We start from the raw sequence: 18,471 nt of genomic DNA, 5'->3' as shown, positions 1-18,471 counted from the left end.
AATTTGGAATTAATTTTGTGATAAAAAGAGACTAATTAAATAAATGGGGATTGATTGTGTAAATCATTCATTCTTATAAAGTGGGCTTATGATCCATAATCCTTTATGTTGGGCTAAATCCATGAGGTAACCCACGGATACTCCATGGAGATTTTAACCCATGGAGCATGAGGGATATGGAAAGTCATTGGGGTTTACATGGTGTAACCCTAGTTTGTCACACTATATAAAGGACCCCATAGCCACCAAAATCGGCACTTAAGTGAAAGGAAAGAGGGCTAACCGATTTTGAGTGCAAGGATTCTTCTCTCAAGTCATTCCCATTGTTGGTGGTGTTGTGTGAAGAATTTGAGGCATCACACTTGGGGTGCTAGGCTCTTAAAGGCTTAAGGAATCAAGCTACAAGAAAAGGTATGTCATTCTACTAGATTTTTGTATTACATATACTTGATGGTATGCTAGTTAGGATGAAACCTTGGAAAAATGAAAGTTTTCATGTATAATAGAGAAAACATAGATCCAAGGTTTCTAGGGTTGCAGGCACACCTTAGAGTGGTAGAACGCTCAAAACCCATCAGTGGTATCAGAGACTAGGCTTGTTTTCAATTCTACTTGACGCTACTTGCTTTCAAATGCTTGAAATATCGAATTTCTGCTCACTGTTCAATGGACTCGCCGAGTCCCCTCACAAATTCAACCAACTCGCCGAGTCAGTTCATGCACTCGACGAGTTGGTTCTCCTGAGTGCAGATTTTTGAGTTTTAAGGCGGGAATTGGACTAGGATCATTACCCTAAACTATTTTTGAACTTATAAACCTATTTTTGATGTGGTAATGATCATGCTAATCCAATTCAAAAGATAATTGTCAAAGTTTCAAGTTTTATATTACTTTATATGATTCTTGAAAATTGTTGATGTGAATTATCCTTGCTTATGAGTTTTGCTAGATCATAGAAATTATTTGACACCCTCTTGTTAGTTTAATTGTTGATCTAAATGCCTTTTAATGGACTCCATAACTTGTCCTCAAGTTATGGAATTCCAAAAGTCTTTTCCTCAAAAGTCATTAAAACTCATAAGTTATAGAAATGAAAGGTTTTGAATAGTTTCAAAACTTCCCTCAAGTTTTGGAATTTGTAAAGTCACTTTAGAATACTTTAATTCCAAACCCTAGAATTTTAAAAGTTTAAAATTCAACCCTTATACTATTATAATATTATAGGTTTAATATTTATATATATATATATATATATATATATATATATATATATATATATATATATAAGACAAGTCGGGTTTACCGTTATTAGGCCTCATTCACGAAGCCGGTTTATAAGGGGTATAAGGTTACTGCCTATAAAATGGTAGTTTAATGGGTGTCCACTCTCACCCACCGCTTCCTTGACTGGTGGAGGGTCGTTAGCCGAACGGGTAGGATAGAGACTATAATTCTCATTAAAAGTATAATGATAGTAATAAAATAACTAACCTTTTTATAAATTCCCATTCTTAGTTACTTTAGGAAAATGTGAAATTGATGCTAATCCATGAAATTACACTTTGTACCTTACCAAGTCGTTGATGGAGCATGTGTGGTTAACCGGTACATTAACTTGGAATAGTAAGGGTGGAAAACGGTAGCTTAATCTTTATCATAAGGTCAATGGAGCGTGTGTGGTTGACCGACACATTGATTAAGGTGATAATTAACATTAAGAGTACCACGTACATTTGCATGGTTATTCACACCTTGTTTGTGATCCTCGGTATCCCAGTCACAAACCTGAAGGGCATAATCGAGATTTAAACATGCCATTGAATTGTTCAATGAGTTTCAAAGGATCTAGGAGTTTCAAATCCAATTAAAACTTAATTAACAAATTTCATTTTCATGGTGGAAATTGGTAAATCGTCATTACCTACCTTCAAATATTTTGCAAGTTGGATTACAACATCTCTTTTCCAATTTGTAAAATATTGTGTTGGGTCCTAGCCTTAATATTTCATTTAGTGTTTTATTAAGGACTCTTTATCTAATCTAAACTTGTCTCTCTTTCTTTTCAGATGTGTTCCAACACTACTTCTGGCTCAAACCCTACTGGCTCCTTCTCTCTCATGAACCTTTGTGGGAGAGTCATCTTTGATGGGACTAATTTCAATGATTGGATTAGGAACATCAGGATGATCGCTCGCTACGAGGACAAGGAATATGTCCTCGACAAGGAGCTCAAGGATATCGATGAGTCTGCTGCTACTCCTAAGGAGATTGCTGATTTCAGGGCACATGAGAAAGATGCCACCAAGGTAGCTTGTATCATGCTTGCCACCATGTCTCCTGAACTCCAAAAGTCCTTTGAGGACTTCTACCCTTTTGAGATGCATCAGGACCTGATGGAAACATACAATCAGAGTGCTCGTCAAGAGCGGTATGAAATCATCTACTCCATGATTACAATAAAGACGAAGGATGGTGAACCCATCACGGGCCACTTGCAGAAAATGTAAAGGTTTGTGGACCGTATGATCAAATTAAATGTGAACTTTGATGAGGAGCTGGCTGTAGATATTATTTTACACTCCTTACCTCCATGTTATGATCAGTTCCGCATGACCTATCATATGAACAAGGAGGAGGTCACACTGAGCAAGCTTCAGGGCCTTTTGAGGACTGTCGAAAGTGGTCTCGAAGGTAAATCTGTTGTAACCGCTCCTACTGCTAATGCCCCTGTTCTGGCAATTGGGCAAGGTAAGGGGAAGAATAGGAAGGCTCCTTCCAAGAGCCGCAAGGGTAAGTCCCTTGATTGAACCTCTTCAAGTGGAACCAAAGGAGGTTCTGCTACTCCCTTAGCCATTCCAAAAGAAGCATAGTGTTTCTATTGCCATGAAAAAGGGCACTAGAAGCGAAGCTGCCCCAAGTACTTGCAGGATGTTAAGGATGGGAAGGTTAAACCCACCCATGCAGGTATTTATACTATTCTATCTAAAAACTCATCACATTCTAACTCTTGGGTTCTTGACACATGTTGTGGAATTCACATTTGTTCTGATGTGCAGGGCCTAAAAGGAAGTAAGGATGTGGAGCACGGGAAGATAAACTTGATCATGGGGAATAGGAAGGTTTCACCTGTCACCAAGATTGGAGTTTACTCTTTATTGCTTAGTAGTGGGTTAGAAATAGATTTGAATAATTGTTGCTACTCGTCGGTGATGGCGAAAAATGTTATTTCTTTTCATGGTTTGTAAAAGCAAGGTTTCACATTTTCGTTTGATAATGAAATTGGTGCAATAAATGCTTATTATAATGGTGTTTTTTATTTTAAAGCATTACATTGTAATGATGTATATGAAACTGTGAAGGTTGTAGACAACTTAGGAAATAATGTGTTGCATATCAATTCTGCTAATGATTTGGATAAGGAATCCTTGTGGCATTGTCGTCTTGGACATGTCAACAAGAAGCGCATAGGCCAACTCCAAAAGGCTAGAGTTTTGGAGTCATTCGACTTAAGGTCGTATGACACTTGCGAGTCTTGTTTTCTTGGAAAAATGACTAACTCACCCTTCACTAGTTCTTGGGAAAGGGGTGAGGGTTTGTTAGATCTCATACACACCGATGTGTGTGGGCCCTTCAGAACCACCACAAGGGATGCTAACCGCTTCTATATGACATTTACTGATGATTACATCAGATATGGCTATATCTACTTAATCAAGCATAAGTCAGAAACATTTGAGAAATTCAAAGAGTTTAAACAAGAAGTGGAGAATCAACTGGGCAGGAAGATAAAGATTCTTTGATCCGATCGGGGTGGTGAGTATCTTAGTATCGAGTTCGTAGATTATCTTAAGGAATGTGGGATTGTTTCACAGTTGACGCCACTTAGGACACCACAGCTTAATGGTATGGTTGAGAGGCGCAACCGAACCTTGTTTGACATGGTTCGTTCCATGATGAGTCGAGCTTCGTTACCAATCTCATTCTGGGGTTATGCCTTAGAGATTGTCGCCCATATCCTTAATCTAGTCCCTACCAAGAAGGTTGCCAAAACACCTCACGAGATGTGGACTGGGAAGGCTCCCACATTAGACCACATCAAGGTTTGGGATTGCGAGGCTTTCGTGAGGCGCGAGACTCACAACATGCTTGAACCTTGGAGTGAGCGGTGTATTTTCATCGGATACCCACAAAAATACTTTGGTTATCTCTTCTACAGACCGAGTGACAATGTGTCTTCGTTGCAAGGAGAGGAGTCTTTCGCGAGAGAGAGCTCATAAGCCAAGGAGACAGTGGGAGGAAAATTGACCTTGAAGAATTTCAAGAGTCAAGCGGTGAAGGAACCTCAAACACTAGCGATCAAACTGAGGAGGAAACTCCTGTTGATCCGATTGACGAGTCCGTACCTCTAAGGCATTCCAGTAGAGTTAGTGTTCCACCTGTGTTATATGGTTTTCATATAACATCTGAGGGTGATACATTTATGAGTGATAGCACACTGGTAAATTTGGATGAACCTAACAGCTACAAGGAAGCCATGGCAGGCCCCGAGTCTGCTAAATGAAAGGAGGCGATGGACATCGAGATTCATTCCATGTATGACAATCAAGTTTGGAACTTGCTTGACAATGTACCGGGTCGTAAGACAGTCGGGTTCAAATGGATCTTCAAGAAGAAGACCGACATGGATGGGAAAGTACACACATACAAAGCGCGACTTGTTGCGAAGGGCTTTACTCAAACTCCGGGAGTTGACTATGATGAGTCCGTCTCACCAGTGGTGAAGATTAAGTCTATTAGGGCTATGCTAGTCATAGCTGCATTTCATGAATATGAAATATGGGAAATGGATGTCAAAACCACTTTCCTTAATGGAAAGTTGGCAGAGGATGTTTACATGAGTCATCCAGAGGGTTTTGCCGATGCAACGCACCCTAATAGAGTATGTAAGCTTGAGAAATCCATTTATGGATTCAATCAAGCATCTCGTAGATGGAATCTTTGTTTTGATGAGAAAGTCAAAGAGTTTGGCTTTTCGAGAAGCGAGGATGAGTCCAGTGTATATATCAAAGCTAGTGGGAGCATGGTTAGCTTTCTGGTATTGTATGTGGATGACATACTACTCATAGGAAATGTCATCCCAACCTTGCAGGAGGTTAAGTCTTGACTTGGGAAGTGTTTCGCTATGAAGGACCTCGGAGAGTGTCACACCCCCAAACGAAGGATGGCAGAAAAGTTTGGACCATTTCTCGCGGGGTCGGGCCTTTTTGAGTGTTTGGGTTCGCAACACAAGGTTCTTACACTCTGTTAAGCCTTGTTATGAATGTTATACACTCTCGAGGGGTATGGAATAATGTTTTATCGAGTAGTTTCATCACTTTCCCTGATTAGGGTTTAGATTTTCCGGACACGTGAAAACTCTAAGTGATACTTTGTATGAGGATTGCGAGTTGTACAATAAGAAACATAATGGAAACCCTAATGTACAAGGGTTAGATGAGTTGACCGGTTTGACTTGTTGACTTTAGTTGACTTTGACTTGGCCAAAAATTGACGGTTGTCACATCATCCCCCCGTTAGAAAGAATTTCGTCCCGAAATTAGCTTTTCGACTGTGACTTCAAGAATTTGGAGGAAAGATGGGGGAAACTTTTCGTAGTTACAAGAAATTGATGTGGCGGGGACCAATCCGCCTGATGTCAAATGACGACCTTGGAATTTCTTATTGTAACATGAGCTGAGTCGATTTAAAAGGAGTTATTGTTTTGGAATGATAGTGTATTCAATGTGTGCCTTTATGCTCCCCGTTTTATCCTAGTTGTTACTACTCCGAATATTTTTATAATGTAATTAGTGAGCACTAGCATTACGAGTGTTTCAACAATTTGTGATGAAATTTGCATTACAAGTCCTACCAGTTCTTTTATAATTGCTTGGTGTAAACTAGTCGTATATCATTAAAATTGCAAGGGCATTCGGATGGGGGACCCCACCTTAAGCCCACAACCAAACAAGGAACAGGAAATGAGGCGGAATCACACATTCTAAGTCCATAGAATCTTAATGATATCTGACCATAATGTTTACACTAGCCATAATAGATTCACTAGTAAAAACCCTGTGTTTTTATATAGAAGATAAGATTTATTCAGGTTTTGCCGTGTTCTCGAGATGCTTTCATCCTTTCTCGAACTTGCACTAAGTCATAAGTGATAATTTCTCCTCGGAGCGCTGCATAGGGTCTGCTTTAGTGTTTCTCGTTTGATTAGATCGGTAGGGAACATATGAGTTCGGTTTACACGACTAGACTTATTCGGATGATAGGGCGTTCACTCGCACTCCTAGGTAGCCTTGTCCCGAAGTTCATGGTAGGACTCATACCTGGTCCGTTTATCATCAACTTGCACATGTAGTTCGTATGTAATTAAGGTTGGAAAGACAGTTGGATGGGTGACTCTGCCCCAAGTCCACAACCTGACGAGGAACAGGAAATAGGGCGGAAACACACATCCAATGTCTGTAGAATCCTAATTATACATTATCCTCGCGTATACACTTAGTGGTGATAGACCAACCGTATTCGTCCCAAGCTTCTGTGCTTGAACCTTATCTGATGCATGTGTGACATTCCTGAAGGGTCTTCTGGATATACTTGTGGTAAGGTTTCGGAAGGTATAATATTCCTCTGGTGAGTGTTTCGGGGTTTCGCGGCGAGAGACGGCCCGGAGGTCCGTGTTGGATTTGTGTTTATGAGAGACGAAGGTTTTCGAGATTAGGTGAAAGGTCTTTTCGTAGCCATTTAGTCGGGAAGGTGAGGACTATACCAATCGAAATCGAATGATGACAACAATATCTTTTTAGGTACGATATGTGTTAAGCTGTATTCGCACAAAATGTTCGTTGGAGTGATAGAGTATCTTGTGTTTCTTTTCAGTGTGTTCTGTTTTGATCGATGTTATTGTTACTGCAATTACTTCGAATTGATGTTACTAGTACTGATGGTGAGTGTGTTCTGATAGCTAGTAATGATACTTTATATCATGATTTCCGACCGGTCACTCTATGATTGAGTGGTATATGCAAGTCGCTTGAATAAGGGTTTATACGTCGGGAGTTATTTATCTAAGTTATGAGTGTATCGTGTTCCGGTTGTTTATGGTGTTCTGAAAACAGTTCATAACGAGAGTCTATATATGATGAACTTATGAATTTTAGTAGTATTGCTCCCAAAGAAATAATACGCATGCCCTTTTTATTTGTATGATTTTAGCATATTTAGTTTTTAGAGGAAGGTTTTGAGCCTGATGCAGGTCCATACCACATCATTGCAAGAAAAGTTTGGACCATTTCTCGCGGGGTCGGGCCTACACATGGAGGGGAGTAACACCAACGCATACTCATAGACCTAATCTACAAGGTCTTGTGAGTAGAATGAACTCTGCTTTCGATAATACGTCTCCAAATGGTGATTTGTTGTTGCTGATGGCGGCTCCATCCCTCGATCAATGCTGCCCAACGGGGAACAGGTCCGATGGAGTCGAGATGGTTCGCGAGAGCCCAAGGTATGTGAGGAGAGTTGTCGACCTCTGACTCCACCTCCGACTCTTTTCCTCATCACTCACTAACTCTCCGGATTTGGAAAGTAGGGGCCTCCTGGTATGTAAGATCTTGTCGTGCTGTCCGTGCGAGAATAGGGGTGGAAGAGGTAATTAATAGGCGTCTAATCCTATAATTAATTACTTATAGGGGGTGATCCTTATCAGTCATGTCTATAATCACATAGTGCATACCAGTTATACATAATCTGAGATAAAATAGACCTTCGAATAAATGACTCTACTCTAAGTCCACAACCAGACAAGGAACAGGAAGTAGAGCAATAGTCATAGATTCTGAGTCTATAATATCTTCAATTATTTATAACCTTAGTGTATGCACTCAGTCATTATAGGCCTACTAATAGGGGTCTTTAGTTTTCACATAAGTTGGTAATAGTATCAGAAAATACTCCTATAGTATTTTAATGTTTGGCTTATGCTTTTCAATGTTTGTTTGTAGATAGAATTGGTAAGTTTTTAGACTTATTGCAACGCCACAACCATTCCTGGGCATATGCTAATCACTTCTGGGTTAGACATAGTTGATCAGGCTATGTCATTCCCAGACCTGACGATACATCCCCAAGCCTACTTGTGCCATTCAACAATCACAACTTTTGTTTTGTTCTAGAATGATGCTGACCTTAATATGTATGCATGAATGTATACTTTTAACAAGAAACTATTTATTTCTAAAAATATAGTTATTTGAAAATATTACATCAGAGACCTTAGTCCCAATGCATTTATAGTTTGTATATCTTATGTGGTTCGATATACTTAGTTCACTATAAACAATGCTCTGATACTAATCTGTCACACCCCCAAACCAAGGATGGCGGAAACGTCCGAGGGTGGAGGACTTCATGTATAGTATCACAACAACGAGTATAATAGTGCTCAAAGTAAATACAACCATCATAAATATAATTGAAAAAGTTACACCAAAGTATATGTTTACATGTTTCAAATCAATTACATTATGATGACAAAATAAACTGTTTGACGATTTAACATCCCATCCTCAAAGTGCTGATGTTTTCCTTTTTCACTGATTTCCTGAGAATACAAGTAGTTTTGAAAAAGTGTCAACAATTAAGTTGGTGAGTTCATAAGAGTTTTGTTTGAGGAAGAAACCATTTTCCTTGTAAAAGCGATAGAGTTTGATTTCAAGGAAATCCAATATTTTCTTAGTTAAGTGTGAGAAGAAAGTTCCTATGTTATGCGATAAGGAACCCTATAAAGACCCATAGATTCCTTCTATAATCGCCCAGCGTATACAACTTATATAAAATTTAAGTTAAATAAACCGTTGAATATAATGGGTCTGCCCTAGGTCCACAACCAAATAAGGAACAGGAGATAAGGCGGGTCCCACCAATTCTAAGTCGATTGTGACTAGATTCTTATATAACTCTAGCATATACACTTTGCAATTATAGCTGAAGCCTAACAATTCTAGACGTAATGTAGTTTTAATAGGACTATGTTTCCAAAGAAAATCTGATATTTTCCTTAAAGAGTGAATCGTAAGTTTCTATATTAATAAATAGTGCATCCTAGAATTTCCTATAGTTTCCTTCTATAATCTCTAAGTGTATATAAGTTATATAAAATTTAAGTTAAATAGACCGTCGAATATAATGGGTCTGCCCTAGGCCCACAACCAAACAAGGAACAGGAAATAAAGCGGACCCACCAATTCTAAGTCGATCACGACTAAATTCTATATAACTCTAGCATATACACTTAGTAATTATGGGTGAAAACTAACAATTCTAGATAGAATGCAGTCTTCAAAACCAAAGACCGAGACTATGCTTATCATAATTCATCAAGTAGTGGTAGTGGACATAAACTATACATATCATAATTTACCAAATAGTGGTAGTGATAGTGAACATGAATTATGCATATTATAGTTTATCAAATAGTGGTAGTGGTAGTGAACATAAACTATACATATCATAATTCACCAAATAGTGGTAGTGATAGTGAACATGAATTATGCATATTATAGTTTATCAAATAGTGGTAGTGGTAGTGAACATAAACTATACATATCATAATTCACCAAATAGTGGTAGTGATAGTGAACATGAATTATGCATATTATAGTTTATCAAATAGTGGTAGTGGTAGTGAAGATAAACTATACCTATTATAGTTCTAGCACGTTTGTTTGTGATGTATAAGGATCCTTTTCTATGTAAGTCGAATGTATAGCAAAAATATAACTATGTGTTATCATGCCTTATTTTTGTACTAATGGTAATAATGGAGTATTCTTACAATTCAGTGAGTATTTTCTGTTATATAATTATACCACAACAAGAAACACATGTAAAATATGAAATCTTCAAAGATTAACACTTTGCTCAACAAGTTACAAAGTGTGATGAAAGTTATGAGCTGTTATCTAGATTTTTACCTTTCTACACTGTTTTAGAAAAATCATAGAAAAGTCATACGAAGTCGAAAACTGAATCCGTAAATTCTGCGAGTTCGTAAAATGTGTCTAGTTTATTCATAATTTTTATTATGATTTTTAGAAGTGTTTAACTTGTGTTAAAATGTTCATATTCACAGACTGGTCCGAATTCGTTTCTGAAATGATAGGCAGTTTTGTAAAAATCACCATAAATCGTAGAAAAATCTTATGGAGATGTGCAAGTAGTCATTTTAAAGGTATGAACCTCAAATATTTGCACCTAATATAGTTTTGAAAACTAAAACGTTTAAGTTGACCAAAACAGTCTGTGAATGGAGTTGAACTTTTCTGATGAAGGCTGTTAAATGAGTTTAGTTGTGTTCTTGGTGTTTTAACTTGTATTCCCCCCCTTAAAACTTAAGAAAAACATGAAAAGATAGGGGTATGAACTCACCTTGTGTGTTCTTAGTGGATGGATGTGGAAGAAAAGAAGTGTTCTACTCAAGAACACTAAGAAGATGCCTTGAAGATTTCGAGAATCTAACACAAATATGATGGAGTTTGTGTAAGAAAAACTATGATTGGAGTAGAAGGAAGTGAAATAATTATATGGAGGATGAATATACTTACCAAAAGAGAAGGAAAAGCTTGGAAGAAAGCCCTTGAATCTCGAATTTTAGTGAGAGAATTTAGAGAGAAAATGTGTTTGATCTTTGGTGGAAGAATGAGATAATGAGAGAAAGTGTTAGGAGAGAGGATAGATTTCAACCTTAGACAAGGAATGGGGTTGGGAAATTATGGGAAAAGGACTATGAATGACCAGGTATGGTGGGGGGTGTGGGCTGGTCATGGAGTGGGTGTGGGTGGTTGCTTGTGTCATAAACTAAAGTAAAGTCAACACTCCACCTCAAGTACTTCACCCACTCTCCTTGGACAAGATTTACACTAAAAAACGTGATTAATTATGAAATAAGGGGTTTTATATGTTAAAATATGATTTTGGGTGAAAACCCCACGTTAAAATAATTAAATTCGGGCTTAGAACGCAAAACTAGTCGAAAACCGGGAAGAAAGAGGCTTCGTACGAAGTTGCTCGGATAGGGCCGAAGTTCGGTCCTTAGCAGCTTGGACCCGAAGGCGAAATGGGCCGAAGGCGAGGTTCGGGTTCGGGTCAGTAGGCTTCGGTTCGGGTCAGCAGCTTCGGGTTCGGCATCAGCAGCTTCGGTCCGAGAAGGTTCGGTTCTTATGGGTTTCGGCCCTAAGAAGGTTCGGTCCTATTTGGCTGATTTTCGCATAAACTCCCCGTTTTTAGTGTGTGAAAATAATATATAAAGGGGTCCTTGGCTCACAAAATTGGCACAAGTGTGTGAAAATAAGAGTGGGCCGATTTTAGTGTGCATATATATTCTCTCAAGTTCTTCCAAGGTGTTTTGGTGATTTGTGATTCCACTTGAGGCTTCCACACTATTGGGGCTAAGCTCTTAAAGCTTGAAGACATCAAGCTACATCAAAAGGTATGTCATCTAACTAGAACTTTGTAGTATAGGTGCTTCATAATATGCTAGTTAGGATGAAACCTTGGAATAGTTAATATTTGCATGTATAATAGAGAAAACATAGATCCAAGGTTTATAGGGTTGCATGTACACCATAGGAGTGTTAGAATGCTCAAAACCCAATAGTGGTATCAGAGACATGGGTTGTTTTCTGTTATATTGATTCAAATATTTTATTTTCAAAGTTGGAAAAAAAAGGAAAAAAACATGACGTTTGTCAAATTTTAAGATAATTACTTGTTTTTGTGAAAAACTAATTATTTGTAAAATTTGAATCATTTGCTATATGAGTTGAATTAGGTCAAATTTAGTAAAAGATAAAATGATATGATTATTTTATTAGATTTAAAAGTTTGATCTAAAGAGTTTTTTGAAACCTCCATAAGTTATGGATATGAAAAGGTTTTAAAAAAAATTGATTCAAAGTTTTTTATGGAGTTACAAAACTTAGTCTTAATGTTTTAAAGAATTCCATAACTTGTTCATAAGTTATGGAACATGAAAAGTTTCATCATAAAACAAGTATTTAACTCTATAAGTTATGGAATCCAAAAGTTTTCAAGAGTTACAAAACTTGCCCTCAAGTTTTGGAATTTGGAAAAAGTTTTTTTATGAAAAAAAAATAAGAATTGAATTCTAAAACTCTTGGGTTCATAACTTAAACAATTAATTAAATGGTTTTAATTTTGAATTTAGTAATTGGAATTATGATGCTTTTATTGAATAATTCAATTAACTCTTATGGACTTTATTAATAGATAATTAAAGTGTTTAATTAAAAGAGAATTAATAATTCCATAATGACATGGTTTAAATTTAATTAAATTAAGAGTATAGTTTAATTAATAGATTAAACCACCAAGTATTTTAAATATCTAAAATACACCCTTATACTATTATAATATTAAAAGTTTAATATATTATATGTATAAGAGCAAGTCGTCTTACCATTAGTAGGCCTCATTCACGAAGTCGGTCTATAAGGGGGGTATAAGGTTATTGCCTATAAAATGGCAGTTTAATGGGTGTCCACTCTCACCCACCGCTTCCTTGACTGGTGGAGGGTCGTTAGCCGAACAGGTAGGACAAGGACTATAATTCTCCCTTAATTATAAGTATAATGATAAATACTAAGTAACTAAACACTTATAAATTCTCAATCTTAGTTACTTAGGAAAATGTGAATAAGGTGCTAATCCATGAAATTACACTTTGCATTTTGTTTAAGCTGTTAGTGGAGCGTGTGTGGTTAACCGGCACACTAACCTGGACTTAACAAGGTAGGCAAAGGGTAACTTAATATTTATCATAATATCGTTGGAGCGTGTGTGGTTAACCGGCACATCGATTGAGGGGTAAATATTAAGGGTACCAAGTATATTTGCATGGTTACTTCACACCTTGTTTTGTGATCCTCGGCATCCCAGTCACAAAACCTTAAGGGCACACTCGAGATTGAAACATGCCATTGAAAAGTTTAATGAATCTCAAAAGAATCTAGGAGTTTCAAAACCAATTAAAACCTAATAATACATTTCGTTTATCTTGGTGGAAATTGGTGAATCGTCATTCACCTACCTTCAAATATTTTATAGCTTGGATTACGGCATCCCTCTTCCAAGTTATAAAATAGTTTGTTGGGTCCTAGCCTTAATATATCATATTGGGTGTTATATTAAGGACTTAAATCAACTTTACGTGAATTTCTCCCATTGTTGATGTCTGGTTTAGACAACAACGATCTTCCCAAACCAAGCTTTCCTAATGAATATGACTTCCCGAGTTTGGCTCATGGAAGTCATACTTCTCTTCCTCCACCTCCTCCAATTATTCTCCCTAACCCACAAGTTCATGGTCACTCAAGCCCTAATGGCAAGCAAGGTCTATGTGTGATCACATCTTAGAGATGAAGTCACATATTGACAAGCCGGGAGAGTTGGGTGTCAAAGTCTTGAGAAAGTTGGATGTTCAATCACTTTCTAAGTCACATAGTGAGTTCCTTTGGGACTACTATGAAACAGACTATGACATGAACCTTAATGATCATATCTATTTACTTGGTGCTGCTGAATCAGCAATGATTTGGAACGATAGTAAAGCAAATTTGATTAGAAGATCAACTTCCTAAAAACTTTATGGACAGTGACAATGGTGACACTGGAAATCCAGAAAAAGCATTCTCTTCCCAATGGAAAGGGATTGGCCATAGTCAACCCGGTTGACCAAATGGTAAAGAGAAAGCCTAAGTCTGAGATAGTCCCATTACCAAAGGGTCCATATGTTTATTTTGCCAAAGGAAGGGGCATTGATTGCAAAGCTGCCAAATTTACCTAAGGTTGTTAAAGTCAATAAGTTTGACTCTACATCAGGTAGAGCCCATTATCTAACTCTGTTAAGTTCTATTCTGAGATCCTCATTACATGATGTGACTGGGTCACATGTTGATGTTTTAAGAATCAAAGAATAGAGAGAAAACTTAAAGGAAGTATATGCTGATTCTGATCGCGAAGGTGGATTTCGATCGCATCAGAATTTTGAGCAGTTGCTTAAGAAGTTATGATATATTGCTAAGGAATAGATAACAACAATTTTCCATGTGGATTGTAAGGATAAGTTTTTCCGCAAAGTTTTAAAATAAAAGAAAAATGTTTAATTTTATTTATTTGAAGTATCCTTACAATGGTATTTGTGGAAAATTGTTGCCTATATGATTCCACTGACAACAATATTGGAAAATGGATTTGATTCTTTCATTTGTGGTAGTGTCTAAATTTACGAAATCAGGAAAGTTCCTCATCACCCAAGTTTCAATTGGACCGAAACTTGGAATCATGCAAGTTGAATAGTATGATGAATGAGAACTTTCAAGCATTGGAAAATCAAGACTAATTACTTGTTCACATGGATGTGTGAGTCAAGTGAAGGACTAAAGGGATCGAGTACACATTCTTATGCACTGGTCATGTCCACTACAAAGCTCGTTAAGACTATTTGATTTACTAAAGTTTAGTAAATATGGTTATACTTACAAGTTTAAGTATAATTCTGAAACATTGGAAAAGTCTCAATGTATGGCAAAACGAATGGGAAGAATCAAATTAGGCAGAAAGATAATAGTTTCTCAAATCTTAAAAGATGGGAGAGTACTTTAGTATCATGTTTGTGATCATCTTAATGATTTAGAAATCATATCACAATTAGTCCTCTAAAGGTCATCTTAGTGCATTCTTATGACTAAGAAGAGGAGTCATGAATTGTTGAAATGGTTAGATTAGGAAGATGAGTGATACTTCGTTCCAAAACAATTCTTAGAGTCATACTCCAAGATTGTAACTTGAGTGACATATCTTAAAGAAAGGTTTAAAACACTTGTCAAATGTAAGAGTAAAAGTGTCCTACCCTTGTACATTTGAAATTGGTAAGTTGTGATGTTTTGGATAAAACAAAGACCAACTAAGGCCAATTGTGTGAAGTGTTTGTCTTGATAAAGAATCCGCACTATCTCTTGAATAGTTGGCAAGATAGTCTTATATGTCAAGAGGATAGTGGGAGTCTTAAAGATCCTAAAAAGAATTTCAAGAACTAATCAAGAATAAAACCTGAGGTTCTTCACTAGCACACGACTTGAGGTTTATAACCTATCGTGTTGACATATTCTGTGCCCATTCCAGTTAAAGTTGGCTTTGCATAGGAGTTCTGAAAGTTCTCAATTGGTTGCATAACAACTTGGAAGCAATGGCAGGCCCTGTACTGCCAGGTGGCAAGAAGTTAAGATTGCATAAGTTCAGTCCATATGAGTTTGGATTTGTCATTATCCTTGTCTTGTGACTATGGTTTTGACGATTCACATGGATAAGAACACATACACCATAAAATCTAAGGGTCATAAGGTTTCTCTCCAATTCATGATAATGATGGTGAGGAAACACTTCCACCAAGTAGATTTGAAGCAGATGGCAAAAGGTCTAAACAATTGAGACTATGATTACGGCATCCCTTTTCATAGTTCTGAAATTGTTTAGACACACATGCATGCTATCTAAGGAAAGGTGTATGATTTTGATAAAGTTTTATCAAAGCATCTCGTATCAGAAATCTGAACTTTGGTAAGAAAGTCAATAAAGTATTGATTTCTAGAAGTCCAGCTGATTTCTGAGTACATGTCAAAGCTAGTGGGAGCATAAGTGCTATGCTAATAACCATCATGTTAGTGGGAGCATGATAATTATTGTTAGTGTTGCAAGTTAGAAATGTTAATTATAGAAAACAAAAGTTTCAATTCGTGAGGCTGCAGGGATTGAAAAAGTTGTTTTGCTATAATTAAGGGAGAGGATATACTTCATTTCAGTTCTAAAGGCTTAGATTGAGACCTTAATCATCCTTAGTCAAGAATATATATATGAATTTCATGTTGGATTGGTTCAACTTAAGGAAATTCTATATATTGCGTTCTCAAAATTCGATTATGATTACGGCATCCCTCTTCATAGTCAAATTTTGAAAACATGGCAAATAAAAATATTGTAGCAAAAGACTGGTCTAGAATCATGTCTTTATGTGAGACGTCATGAATCGTGTACCATTTGCTTTGGGTACAGGATCGATTGCATGTGCTATAATATTTTTCATTTCTAAATTTTTCCAAATGCCCAGAGGCATTAAGAAGGGAAAAGGTCTAGAATTGGGTATGACTAAAATGATTAAGCAATTGTTGAGGACAATCTGAGGTTTACCAAAGATTGGTTGTTCAGGGACAGTTGGAAGTATAGTGCTAATTTTGGAAGGACCATATTAACATATTCTGAAAAGAGGCATATCTTATTCAGAAGTGATAGTCAAAATGAGAATATGGAGTTGTCTCCATAGGTGGAAGTTATCTATGGAAGATTAGAAAACTTAATGCAAGAAGCATGTCCAAAGCAATGTACTTTGAATATGAGACTTAGTTTCCATGGAGTTGATCTCCATTGGAATACCTTATAATGACTGTTGACAACTCTTTGTGACTTTGTACATATTCATTACAGGAGGGTCAGTGCATATAATTTTAAAATCTAAATAGATTTCGATAAATGATAGGAATTTGAAATTCTCACATTTTTCGATAAGGATTTGGGAGTGTGAAATTAGAATCATTGAAATTATGTTCAATTGGTTTATTTCACAAATAAGGATCATAGACAAACATAGAGTGCATACTTGGTGTATGGCAAATCTATTGTTTAAGAAAAACATAGTGTACATGCTTGGAGCATGGGACAACTAGTGTTTTTAATTCAAGTATAAAGTTGATAAAACCGAAACAATGAATAATGAGTAATCAGTATGGTGATAAATAAAAGTGTTTATTTATATTCATAGGGTTTGATACCATATTTGATTCATTTATTCTTGTGTTTCACTTTGCATGTTTTGACTTCCGGAATAACTAAGTCGCTCTTCCTGAATGATTAAGTTATTCAAACCATCCACAGTCGGTCATATGTTGGAAGTAGATATGAATCAAGACTGTCATGGGTTGGTTTGTAGAGGTCCAAGTTGGTGGACAAAGTGGTGCTACAACACTCATGAGTGCTCATAAGTTCTGAGTATTGGATTCAACCCGCACTCATTTGAATCACTTCACGGATTTTATCACGAGTGATCATGAGACGATAATATCTTATATTCTTCAAACCTAGAGATATGAGTTTTTACTATGAGTTGGTTATACATTGATTGCACGAAAACGCATTTGGTAACTCGATGTTATAAAACGTGCCTTTGTGTATGATTCAACAAGTAGTAGACCAAGCCATATGAGTCGAAGTTTATCCATTCCTTTTGCCATCGGGATAAAAGCGATATCTGTGGGCCCCTCGATGATTTAGCGATGACACATGTGAGTGCTTGGCCAAGCCAGGACTGATTTGATTTGTTCAATCAGTCAGTCATCATAAATCAAAAATCGGGAAACAACAAATGGACAGAGAGAATGATTATAATTCATGTCTCAGTCCATATGATATCTATAATGGAGGAATATATGATCCCTTATCTAATGGACAAGTCATTGACAAGGTCAGAGTTCGACAGCGGCTTTAAGAGCTACGATTGCTAGTTAGGTTTTGAAGTCATACTCAATAATAGTTTTAGAATTATCCAAGTGGGAGATTGTTGGATTAATGTCTAAGTCCATAACTATATTTGGTATGTACTTGACCCGACCCGGCATGGTCCATTTGGGTTGCACTTCACTGGCACAATTTATATGGATAGTCTTTTGAGAATAGTATATTTATGATTTATATTAATATATTATAAGTTCTAATATATTAATATGGAATCATATTATTTAATTAGTATTGATCAAGCATTAACTTAGAATTAATTAAGTGATCAAAAAGAACTAATTAAATATGGACTCTTATATATATGGAATGGGCCAAGTTCATTTAGGTTGGGCTAAGCTTTCATGGATGGTCCATGGAGCTTTTAACCCATGGATCCTATGTAAATGAAAGGTCATGGGTATTAGGGTTTACATGGATGTAACCCTAATCCTCCATAATATATAAAGGGGTCCTTGGCTCACAAAATTGGCACAAGTGTGTGAAAATAAGAGTGGGCCGATTTTAGTGTGCATACATATTCTCTCAAGTTCTTCCAAGGTGTTTTGGTGATTTGTGATTCCACTTGAGGCTTCCACACTATTGGGGCTAAGCTCTTAAAGCTTGAAGACATCAAGCTACATCAAAAGGTATGTCATCTAACTAGAACTTTGTAGTATAGGTGCTTTATAATATGCTAGTTAGGATGAAACCTTGGAATAGTTAATATTTGCATGTATAATAGATAAAACATAGATCCAAGGTTTATAGGGTTGCATGTACACCATAGGAGTGTTAGAA

Source organism: Lactuca virosa, chromosome 3 (genome assembly GCF_052849685.1).
Source record: "Lactuca virosa cultivar CGN04683 chromosome 3, Lactuca_virosa_CGN04683_v6, whole genome shotgun sequence".
Lineage (NCBI taxonomy): Eukaryota > Viridiplantae > Streptophyta > Magnoliopsida > Asterales > Asteraceae > Lactuca > Lactuca virosa.
Note: the sequence above shows the minus strand (reverse complement) of the source record.